We start from the raw sequence: 10274 nt of genomic DNA, 5'->3' as shown, positions 1-10274 counted from the left end.
AGCAGCACATCCCAGGACAGACACCATCAAACAGTGTGTGTGTTGTATCGATTAAATAAAGAAAAAAAAATATCCTAAATGCTCTAAGGGTAAGAGGTCAATTTGCATTCCAAAAACTTTTCACAGTTAAATGCTTTACTTTGATAATGATTCATTTACTCAAATGCTGAAAAGGAAAGTTGGTGCTCGACATGCCCCAGGTGACAGTATTTTCCTTAAATTAATGACTCATGAAGAAACAGTGATAGCCTACACATCTATTAATCATGTATTAGTCTGTCCTTCGCACAGAAGCCTGTTCCTCAGAATCGGTTGACAGCACATAGTTGGTGAGGGGATGGATTGAGGGTGAATCCCACTGCTGGAGTCAGATCCAGTTCATCCTCTTTCACTCCAGGTGGTGGAGTAAAACGAAAGCGCTGGAGGAGGGAGGTGAAGAAGAGGAAGACTTCCATCCTGGCCAGACTCTCCCCTGGACACGCCCTGCGACCTTAGACAGAGACCACATCAACGAAAGAGATTTAGGAGATGCAAAATCTGGTGACGAAGGGTTGGCTATAGAACTTGGGATGTTTTAACTCATTTTTATCAAACAAACATTTGACATGAAGGATTATACTCAACGCTGACATGAATCAGTTTGCCGTACCAGCAGAGAAAGGCATGTATGCATCTCTTTTCACAAATGTTCCATGCTCATCCAAAAAATGTGCTGGGTTGAATGTGTTGGGGCTTTCCCATTCGCTTTCATCATAAAGCACTGACATCAGCAGCGGATACACGGTGGTCCCCTGTTATCATAGAAAGAAGAGTTTGATGAAGAACAGAGACTCGTGTGACACAATTCTGAAACATATGAAACAGGACGTTAAATAGTACATTTAATTTGACATTATTGATCCTCAGCGTCTGTTGGTACAAGCTATCTGACCTTGTTGATAAAATATCCCTGGAATGTAACATCCTGACTGGTGATGTGAGGAAGGGACATTGGGACGACGTTGGCCAGTCTCTGGGTCTCATGGATGACGGCGTCAGTGTAGGGCAGCTTCTTCCTGTCTTCTCCTCGGACCTGAGGACTTCCTATCACTCTGCTCAGCTCCTCCTGGACCTGGTCTGTAGATTAAATATAGGAAATCAAATAAACTGGCCAAGGGCCCCGAGCCTTCATCAATGAGTGAGTTCTCTTCATGTTTCTTTCAACGTAGTATGAAATCAAAGAGACGGAGGTCAGAAGTGTACACACACATACGCACTTATAAGAGTCTGGTGTTTTGGATCCAAACTAGGAAAAGGTTTTTTTACAGTTTCAGGGTTTTACATATTATTAAAGTGCAGATGGCACACTTTCAAATTATGTCATATATTGAGATCCGAAAATACTTGAAGAAGATGTGTTTATTTGAAAGTTAGTACTGTCATGATCTCCGCCTTCTTCTACCTTCCCCTCCCTCTCCTCACCTGTCCCATTAGCCCAACTCCATTCACCTGCGCACACAGCTGTTCCCGATCAGCAATCTAACCGCTATATATGCCTCTCTCACCAGTCACCCATTGCCAGATTGTCTTCAATGCTTGCACCAGACTCTCCAGCGTTCTCCAGATCGACTCCCCGCTACCGACTCTGCCTCACCCCACCACGTATCCTGCCTGCCACTCCGCCTGCCTTCTGTCTGCACTCCCCGTTATCGAACCTGCCTGTCCCCGACGACGTATCCTGCCTGCCCCCTGCCTGTCTTCCGCCCGCTCTACAAATAAAAGACCAAATATCCCTGCCTGTCTTTGTGCTGCAATTGGGTCCTAACTACACCCGTTACAGTACAATCTGGCCAACAATGGACCCAACACACAACCCAGAGTTGCTGGCATGCCTGGGAAGGGTGGAGTCACAGCTCCAACACCAGGAGGCTGTCCTAGCCTCCACCTCAGTGGACATTCCGCTAGCAGTGGCTAGCCAGGAGCAAGGGCTCGCCACGCTAGCCGCCCAGGTCCAGCAGCTCGCCATCGCTCTTGGTCAGTTCATCCCGCCGCCTGCTTCCCCGGACCCACCTCCACCAGCACCGGACCAGCCTGGGTACTCCCTGGAGCCCTGGGTGGGGGTTCCAGAACGCTACGCCGGAGGCGCAGATGGCTGTAGTCCGTTCATGACGAACTGTTCCATCCTCTTCGCTCTGCAGCCCCACATCTTCGCCTCCGATGATGCCAGGGTGGCGTTCACCGTAAATCACCTGACGGGCCGCGCTCGGCTATGGGGAACAGCCAAGTGGGAAAGACGCACACCAGCCTGCTCCTCCTTCCACGCCTTCACCGCCGAGCTCCGAAAGGTGTTCGGCTACGGCAAGCTTCCTTTCATTAATATAGCCCTTAAGCTCTTTAGACACCCAGGATTTATTATTTTGGAATATTCTGACAGTTTTCTTTTCAGACGTAGTGTCTTCACAGAATGGTACATAGGACGTGATAATGTCTGTCAGTTCATGAACATCCTGGCAGGACTCAAAGAAAATGTCCCAAGTAGTGTCTTCGAGTCCATCCCTGAGTTGCTCTCTACTCCTATCAGACCTCACATGTATCTCCTTGGAGACAGGTTTTGTTCTCCTCACCACAGTTCTGTACTTGGGAAGTAGATGAATGATGTTATGATCCGATTTTCTGAGCTGGGGTCTGCATACGCTTTTATAAGCATTGGGGACATTTTTATTTGATTATTTTCTGATTTTACATAGCACTCAATGTTACAGTTTATTTTCCTTCTGATACCTTTACCTTCCACCACCCCCTGTCTTTGGAAATATTAGTCGTAACACTAATCATAACGTTTTTTCTGTGTTTTGTCTGTTTATGTCTGTCTTATAGAGTTCCTACTCAAAATAACTTCATATTATACACGTCATGGCTTAGTCTAAAGCATCAACAGCTTACATCAGTCATCTGTTTCTGTGTGCAAAACCCCAACACATTCATCCATATCCAGCCCAGTTGTTAGGCCTTCTCTTCAGGCTGAATCCCTAAGTTTCTCATGTCTCCTTGTGCGGTGGAAGGGGGTTAGGATACGGGACAAAGTGGATAAAGGGCTCTTGCATGATGCAGATGATCACTACTGGATGCAACTTGCATTTAAAGCCGCAAAAATCTATCTCCCACTAGTATTTTAAAAATCAAATCTCCAGACTAACGTAAACTCCCACCACGAGGCTATCTTTATTGGAGTCGAGTCATTTGGTGGGGCATGGCCCCCGGTGCCCATGCCATGAACCGGCCCCGATATCTACATGGACTTTATCCACTATATGGATATTGTCTACAGTGTAGACTGAAAACCCTGATGGAGACTCCTTCCACACTATGGAACAGCAACTAAGATTGTCACCTTGATTAGGAAGTCCTATAAAGGAACATCATGTACGATCATATATGGAGGTCAGCTCACCCCAAGTTTCCAAGTAAAAAAGGAGTTGGTCAGGGGTCCCTACTGTCTCCACTCTCTTCCCTTTGGCCATCAATCGAGGAGAGAATAGGAGAACCATTTTTTTTTGTGTTACTGTCCTCACAGATGCAGGACAAAACCACCAAGATGGTATATACCTCTTAAGGAATTGGACCCAACATCAACAAAAAGACTAAAATAATTAAGATTAATAATCCTAGTCACAACCCACTTACACTGGATAGGGACTCACTGGAAGAGCTGGTGAACAGAACCTTCCTTTATCATGAGGTGTCTGAATGAGGGCCCCGGGCTCTCAAGAGTCAGAGCCCATTGTATAGTGATTGTATTGAATAATCACTAACGTATGTTACTTTTAATTTATTGCTTCCATGTCATACGGAGAAGGACAATAACAATGTGTCTATATAGAGGCCCGTATGAGAAAGGATGTGGGGAGGGCTCCAGCTTGGCCAGAGGAGGAAATGTGTAGATTTACGTCGGACAAGTGCTGAACTGTGACCTATGCATTGTGACCAGATGGGCTACATGATCCCCGTACTAGTATAAAGGACAAGTCTTTTACTTCTTTCGGGAGAGAATACTTCCAGCTTTGTTCTCTCCTGGACGTTCCATGGCAAGTCCGATTTGATGCTGATTTGTGTATTAAAACTATTATTTTAATCAAGTCAGCGTCAGCGGAGACTCCTTCTTCATCAACACATCAAAATCATCCAGAAACTACAATCATAATTTCATAGACAAGCAGGGAGGCACTGAAGCAGATGTCAAGGCCTGAATCGGCAAAGCAACAACAGCATTTGGAGAGCTCAACAACATCTGGAGTCTCCACACAAGAAGGCCAGGCTGTTCAAGTTCACTGTAAAGTCAGTCCTGCTCTATGAAAGGAAGAGCAAACACCACCATTGTGAAAGTGCAGGAATTCATAAATAGCTGCTTAAGAATAATTATAAAAATCAGTTTGTCAAATATTATCAGCAACAAGGATTCATGGGAGAGAAATCATCCGGCACTGTTGGAAGAGATGAGGACAAGAGGATGAAAATGGATCAGGCATACATAATGAAAGCCAACAACCAACATCACCAAATGTACACTGACATGGAACCCCCAAGGAAGGAGGAAGAAGGGTAGAGTGACAGAGAACTGTGGCAGATTTTAGTTGGTGTCCTAAGCTCCAGAGAGAGTGAGGGGCCTAAGTACACTGTAAGTAAGTATATTTGGTGGCGATTTAATGACAGGCAACAGATCTGGATTCTGAGGGTAAACCAATTGATTTCACTTATCCAGAGTTGACAATCAAAGCTTGGCTTTGGATATGGTGATGTCTCTTTGATGATGTCTCTTCATTTCCTTACCCTGAATTTGACCATATCTGGCCGTGAGCAGCAGACACCATCTTAATGTTCCTCCTGTGGTGTCCGTACCAGCAGCAAATAGATTATTGACTGAAAATGTTAGATTTTTCTCATGGTAGTGAGAGTCCTTGACACAAGAATCTTGTGAGAACAGACCCTCGGTGTTTAAAAATGGACACATACACTGCCTGGATACATTTATTTGGATTCATGTGTGTTGAAATGAGAGACATCTTACCTCTTCTTTTTGCTTACGGATCAAAAAGGAGTCAACAAAACACCTGCTCATCTGAGGGTTTAAAGTCTCACTCAGACCACTCACTAAGTCCTTGATATCCTTGATGTTCATTTCGATATTTTTTATCATCACTTCACGAGTCTTAATCCAATTACACAGCGAGGGAAACATGTTGTACACCTGTCACAATATCACAATAAACCAAAGATATAATTCATGAGGATGCAACTTACAATCGTTCAAGCACTAAATCAGAACATATTTTTTTCATTTGCTGAGACAGTAGTTGAATTTAAAGTAAAAAACATAGAATCTGTTAGCAATTATTATGATTACCTGAATTGGTGCCGAACCTCCAAGGTGCATGTTTTTATTTACCCGAGCCACCATTCCATTAAACTGTGGGTCAGTGTATTCAAACCTGCTGCCGTACACAATGGATGAGATAACATTGGAAACAGCGTAGTTCACTGGATGCATCATGTCCAAGGGTTTTCCTGTAAAACATGACGGTATTAATTTAGAGTATATTTATAGTATTTACACAATGGAAGTTCAAACATCACAGTACAACATGTACAGAACATTATACAGTTTTCAAACCTTCATGTGGTTGAAACTCCTTGATCAAATAGTGACATTCCTCGCTGACTTTTTCCTCAGCGCCTTTCCTTCCCATCCCAAAATTTCTGAGGGTTGCCAGAGCGAAACGCCTCATCTCTTTCCATGACTCCCCATTTGCAAACGCAAATCCTGTCGAATGTCACAGAGAAGTCAAGAGAAGTTACTTTCTCCAGAGTATTCCTTCTTCTGATCAATTGATATGTTGGATTTATCTTGGTCACTTGACGTGTTGGGGATATTTTTTCATCCGTTCTTTTTTGTGAATGTTCATTCACATCAACAGTTTACTGACCACAAGCAGCATGCTTTATCAAATTCACCCAGGCTGCCTTTCACCTCTTGCATATGCCCGATTGTTGCATTCTTGCCGGGAAAGGCCACCAACAATGGAAAGACCATATAGGGGAGTACATACATAGCACCAACATTGGATGGCTGTTTCTTTAAAAGTGACTGCTAAAATAATTAACAAATATTGGATGTTGTTTAATAAAATGATTTTATAGATAACCAATTTAGTGTCAAACCAATGACAGTTGTCAAACCTCCTTGTGTCCGGCCTTGGTTAACGTAAACAGGTTATAATATCTTCTGAAACAACTGTTTATATTTTAAATGCTTAACCGTGTCCTTGATTGAGGTCTCTCAAGATAGGAGATATTTCTCTATCACCAAACTCCTCTGCATAGTGGACCAGGGCTTCTTTAACTGTCTTGTGTCCCTACTGTCTTGTAGGACCACTACTTTCTTGAGTCCAAAATAGACAGTGTACACAGATCCATATTTCTTGGAAAGCTAGAAGTTAAAAAAATTATATTATTACATTTTAACTTTAATTTTAATTTAATTTAACAATTTATTGAATTATTTCTTGCAGCTCACAATCACCAAATTATACGCACCACAAGAATGACCACAAGCAATAGAAATGAAAGTATAGGTAGACTTACCTCACAAAGGGTGTAATGAGGCCTGCTGAGATCCAGCTGCAGTAAGTTACCAAGCAGGGGCAGTGGCCTGGGACCAGGAGGCTCCTTTTGCTGTTTTGGAAAGCTGTAACATTTAGACCAGATGTTGACAACCAGGAGCAGAACCAACGTGGCTGACATAGTGATGGAAACAGAGGACTGGAGGAAGACAAACACTTCAACAGGAGACATTCTTGAAGTACTCTTTTGCCAGAGAGGGAATATCTGGTCCTGTTGGGGAGCCATTCAACAAGGTAGACCCAAGGAGAGCACACAGTGGGTGAGGGGGCGGGGAGGAGTCGAGAAGAAGAGACGGAAGTGCACCGGAGCAGCAGCCAGAACCACATGCAACACGACAACAACATGGCTACGATATTCTACAAATACACAGTGATCAATATTTTCACCATTTTATGGACCAAACAACTAGTTAATTATTAATAATAAACAGATTTCCATGATTAATAATGATTATCACCTGAGCATGCATTAAAAATTGCCTGGAGTAGAACTTGTTTTTGTTTGTTTTGTTACAATTTGATGTTTTATTACTGCCACCTGAGCATGCATGTGACAACAGTAAAACATGAAACTGTAATTAATTAAACAAAAACAAGTTCCACTACAGGCAATTATTAAAACAATGAAAACATGGGGAGTGGGGAAACAAACAACAGCAAAATCCAGACTCCCCCCCCCCCCGTGAACGCCTCAATGCTGTCAAAACAAAGTTTAAAGAGTTTAACACCAACACTAAAAAGAGACAAATATAAACATTTGATCTATTATTTTTCCAAAACCTGGATGGGCAGAGGACACATTTTCTCTCTTCAATAGTGTGTGATAAGTTCAAAAGTAGTGATTGCTGGCTACACCGGCTGATGTATGGAGCTTTTCCCATACTGCATGTCAAATTAGGACCATATTCTACTCACTACACCCCAAAAATAACAGCGTGCCCAACCAAGAAACCAGTCTAACCTATTTGACTGCATGTATTAATTGATAGCCACATGCCATGTGCCATGTGGCACAGTACATTGCACTGCTGCCTCGTAGCAAGAAGGTCCTGGGTTGGATTCCCACCCGGGGCACTGTGCTCCAGCAGTTCACCTCCCAATAAGGGTCCTTTCTGTGTGGAGTTTGCATGTTCTCTTGTGCTCACATGGGGTTTCTTCCATGTAACATAAGTAAGGACCCCCACCCGAAACATGCACAAATCATTGTCTGACCAGCAATGGACAGATGGAACCAGGTCCCCAGGCACATCATTGATTGCTGCCCCACCAAGAGTCAGGACAAGCCAGGATGCATCAAATGCAGAGGAGCCTTTTAATTGGCCACCATCCAAAAGCACAAGCTTCTCATCAAAATGTACAGTTTTAATTGGTTTCAACAGGACATGGTTGCCAAAATGAATTAAAAAACAAGCATTAACTTAAGTTATGTTGAAGTTACATCACTGTTAGGAAATTACAATTTGGGACGAGTAGGTGAAATTTCATGAAATTTGGATAAGCACAGCCTGAATGAGATGGATAGATGGATAGATAGGTAGGTAGGTAGGTAGGCAGGTTCAAGTTCAAGTTCAAGAGATTATTTGTCACATACATATACATACGGTCATACATATATGCAGTGAAATGTCATGACACCCGGTGATTACGCACAAAAAGCTCTATAAATACTAAAAAATACCAAAATGTGCGTAATCGACACAAGGTGCTCGCGCAGGCAGCCGCAAGGGGAGGCGCCACAATCGCGATTCTGGGTCCTATAATTATATAATAGAATTAATTGACTGTGTTGTATTAAATATACATTTAAATCCTCCTAAAAGGTCACCCAACTTTCACAGAGACATGTCTTAAAGTAATGTCTATTTTATTTTTGTTTTAATCCTTTAAAGCAAAGGACAGGGCAGAGACTTCTGGTCTAAAATGCTGCCTCACATCCAAAGCTGCAAACCCATGTCTGATCTATGTTGGCAGTGTCAGAAAAACAACTTTGAGGTATGGATTCTTTGTACAAAATTAAACTGCATATTATTTTGTCTCATCAAATGCTCTTAGTCCTCTGCTGGGAACAAAAGTGTAGCCTTTTTTTTAAATATGTAATAATAGTAACGTTTACTGTTCTTTCCAAGGTCTACAGATGTGCCAATCTGCCAGAGGCTGTGAAATGTGCCAAGTTGAGGAAGCAGGAGCAACATCTGCAGCTTTTGCACTCAGAAAGGGAGCTGTACAACTCCATGATCAAGGACTCCAAGTACACCTGTGAGCACTTCAACCTCTCTTTGGGTGGTCGTGTTCAACCTGTGAGCAGCCACATCAAGATGCATTACAGTTTGAGTTTGCTCAACAAGTTAGTACTAAATTAGAATTATGTAAACTTTGGCTATTCATGGTGGAGAGAGTTCCATGAAAGGGGTTGACAAAAGGCTACAGCCAAAATTAAAAATGGGTTCGTCAACTATTAACAATCCTAGGCGAAGGCATTCAATGGTGCCAAGTACCTCACACGCAAACTACATTGCCGAACCCGATAGATCTGTTAGGCCCACGGCCTCCGAGCGCCACTAGAGGCCTCTCTTGCCCCATCTGCAGCTCCCCACTTGAGCCCAATTGCACACACCTGGGATCAATTACCTGCATCACTCACAGTATTAAGTCTCAGCTTCCCAGTCATTCCTTGCCAAACCGTCAACTAGCTTTCCTGAGTTGTACAGCTACTGGCTCCCTTCCAAGTTCCTAAGCTCCTATCGCTTGTTTCAAGTTCCTAGTTTATGTCTCGTTGTCTCGTCCTCCCCTTACCTGCTTGTCTCCTCTCGTCGTCCCAGCCTGTCTGTCCAACTCCAGCCAGCCCGGTTTACCTGCTTGTCTCCGCTCGTCGACCAAGGATGTCCAGCCTGGTTCCCAGTCTCTCCACCCGGATCCTGGACCCTTCCTCCTGGTCATCATCATCCCTGCCCAGTCTGGCGCCATCCCTTCCTTTGCCTGCCTCCCGTCTCCCTGTGTCGTGCGTTTGGGTCTCTCCTAGCTCTGGTCGTGACAAGATCAAACACTGCTTTTGCACTTTGTCTGTTGCTCATGTAATTTTTCTTTTCAGGCTCAATATCCATCAGATCCACTTCAGCCAGAACCAATGTACTTCCTGACTCCTCGAAAGTGTGGCCTTTTTGGTGGATGCTGTGAGGGAATACCACAGCAAGTCAACTACTTGGTGGACGAAGGTATGTCTTCCAGCAAAGGCAGCAACGCCGTGAACACTTGCCTGCACCACTTCTTCCAAGACTACGGTCTTGGGGAGACCGAGGTAGACCTTCACTGTGACAACTGTAGTGGACAAAACAAAATTCATGCTGTGGTACTGTGCTTGATGTACACTGCATAAGCTGCACCATGGCATGGATCTACACTTCCTGATAGCAGGCCGCACTAAGTTTTCACCAGACTGGTGCTTTTGGACTTATCAAGCAGCATTTCAGGCAGACGTGGGTGAACACTCTTGGGGAAATTGCAGTAGTTGTTCAAAACAGCACGGTGAAGACAATAAACATCCCTCAGCTAGTGGGAAAAGAAGATGGCACAGTGCTGGTGCAAAGCTTCAACTGGCAAGAACACCTGAGCCTATACTTC

At 43.7% G+C, this 10274-nt stretch overlaps 1 pseudogene across 1 annotated transcript; it reads right to left on the bottom strand.

Moving 5' to 3' along the window:
* Positions 1 to 302: 302 nt before the first annotated feature.
* LOC307242179 (cytochrome P450 2K1-like) lies at positions 303 to 6828 on the bottom strand (annotated as a pseudogene). The gene is made up of 9 exons: positions 6619 to 6828; positions 6293 to 6463; positions 5648 to 5797; positions 5423 to 5541; positions 5045 to 5224; positions 4807 to 4948; positions 932 to 1116; positions 650 to 791; positions 303 to 490 (listed from the first exon to the last, which is right to left on the bottom strand). The product of its transcript is annotated as a cytochrome P450 2K1-like (transcript).
* Positions 6829 to 10274: the final 3446 nt, after the last annotated feature.

Source organism: Zeus faber, assembly GCF_960531495.2.
Source record: "Zeus faber genome assembly, chromosome: 1".
Taxonomy (NCBI): domain Eukaryota; kingdom Metazoa; phylum Chordata; class Actinopteri; order Zeiformes; family Zeidae; genus Zeus; species Zeus faber.
Note: the sequence above shows the minus strand (reverse complement) of the source record. Positions and strands in the feature narration are given on the sequence as shown.